Below are 2,500 nucleotides of genomic sequence, written 5' to 3'. Positions count from 1 at the left end.
GTGATGATGATAATAATGATGATGATGATGATGTTGATAATTATAATGATAATAATAATAATAATAATAATAATAATAATAATAATAATAATAATAACAATAATAATAATAATAATAATAATAATAATAATAATAATAATAATAATAATAATGATAATAATACAAAAAATAATAATGATAATGATAATAATAACAGTGATAATAATAATAGCAATGATAATAATAATAAATAAAGATGTTCATAATATTGATAATGATAATAAGGATGATGCTGAGAATAATAATGTCAATATTACGTTAAGATTTATTAAGCTGATAATAACAACAAAAACATAATTGATTATGATTCATACAGTGATTACTCCTATTGTTCTTACCTCCCCCCACCCCCTCTACCCTTCCCCCCCCACCCTTAGCACCCCCTGCTTAATTTCCCCCCTCCCCCCTCTCTTCATCTCTCCCTCGACCACTCTCCTCGTCCATTCACCTACCTCTCTCTCCTCCTTTACTTCACCCCTTCCCCTCCCATTCTCCCATACCCTTTCCCCTCTCCTGTCCCTCTTCCTCTCCCTCCTCCCCTGCCTCCCGCTCCCTAACTCTTACCCTTCTTCCCCTCTTTCCCTCCCCTCCCCTGTCTCCCTCTCCCTAACTCTTACCCTTCTTCCCCTCTTTCCCTCCCCTCCCCTGTCTCCCTCTCCCTAACTCTTACCCCTCTTCCCCTCCCTTTCCCTTTTACCATACCCCTCCTCACTACCCCTCTCCTGTCCCACTTCCCTCCCCCTCTCTTCATTCCCTCTCTCCCCGTAATCCCTACTCTTTCCCCTCTTCCCCTCCCCTTCCCGTCTACCCTTTAACCATACCCCTTCCTAGTACCCATACCCCTACCCCTTCCTTTCGATCCCCATCCTATTTTTGCCAGTCATAAGTACCGCCAACGGGTAGCAATCATAAAGGTAATGAACGATAACCAAAATACCCTTTCGATCCCCGATTCCCTTTAGGTAGGAGGTTGGAAGGCAGCTTGGATCCCCCTGTAAGGCATTTCTCGACCGTCTTTTGTTTTTTCTCACTCAATCTTTCGTGTCTTTTTATGCGTTTATCTTTTTTTTTTCTTCTTTTTTTGCTTTAGTCTGCAACAGAAGCTAATATATAACCAACAACTTGTGTCTGTCTGTCCCTAGGATGGCTCCCGGGGCGCTGTCTTTCATTTGTGATTAAAATGATTTTCTCTTTTTTCTTCGTTTTCTCTTTTTTTTCGTTTTCTCTTGGAATTCAATTTGCAATCGAGAGAAGAGAAATGCTCTCGAACACCTTACCATTTGAAATCGTTTATTCCTAACACTGATATTCCATTTTAGATATACGTTTAATGCTTCGTAATGTGCTTTGTTTTTTACTGATAATCTGATAATAGCTTTATGACTATCAAAGACAGTAATCTCATTTACCTGTAAACATATGATTCGTTTAAAGTTGTTTTTCTCTGTGTTATTATATGAAGTGACAGCTAATTAGATAGACTGAATGCGCACAAGTTGCCAAATAGATAGACAGATATTTAGTGTAAGAGATATAAAGAGAGAAGGAGAGAGAGAGATAAAGAGAGAGAGAGAGAGAGAGAGAGAGAGAGAGAGAGAGAGAGAGAGAGAGAGAGAGAGAGAGAGAGAGAGAGAGAGAGAGAGAGAGAAGAGGAGATAAAGATAGATAGATAGATAGAGAGAGAGAGAGAGAGAGAGAGAGAGAGAGAGAGAGAGAGAGAAAGAGAGAGAGAGAGAGAGAGAGAGAGAGAGAGAGAGAGAGAGAGAGAGTGACAGAGAGAGAGCGAGCGAGAGAGAGAGAGAGAAAATCGCACACACACAAACACACATATATAGATATACACATACATTTTATTCAATTGCTGAAAATTGATTAATTACCTACATGCTAGTTCCTTAAGGTTTCATTATCGTCCCTGATTTCGAAAGATAGTCACAGGTGGACAGACAGATAGGCACAGACACAGAAAAGGAAGGGAGACAGATTCCATACACATGTAATTACAAAGAGGTGACAGAGGCACAGAACAAGACACGCACGCACGTACGCACACACACACGTACGCACACGCATACACGCACGCACATACATGCACAAACATACAGGCAGACAGAAGCCTTCACGTACATACGCACAAACGCACAAGACGGAACACTTAGCACCATCATGACTCATGCACGCCTTAGAGATGCAGCCAGATGTTGTCTTTTTCATACAGTAATCCTCTCCTTTTTGGTATAGCATTGTTTTTACCCAAGTTCATTCTCTCCTGCTCTCTTACACGCACTCTGTTGCCTTCCCCTCTTTTCTTCTTTCGATCTCCCTCCCCCCCCCCCCCCCTCTCGCCCTCCCTCCTTTCTTCTGTCGATCTCCTGCTCAACTTTTTTTTTCCACGATTTTCCTTCGCCCTCTCCTTTCTTCTCTCGCATCTCCCCCTCTCCCCTTCCACCCCTCCCTTTTT

The sequence above is a fragment of the Penaeus chinensis genome, chromosome 42 (assembly GCF_019202785.1).
Source record: "Penaeus chinensis breed Huanghai No. 1 chromosome 42, ASM1920278v2, whole genome shotgun sequence".
Taxonomy (NCBI): domain Eukaryota; kingdom Metazoa; phylum Arthropoda; class Malacostraca; order Decapoda; family Penaeidae; genus Penaeus; species Penaeus chinensis.
This window is presented reverse-complemented; position numbering follows the sequence as displayed.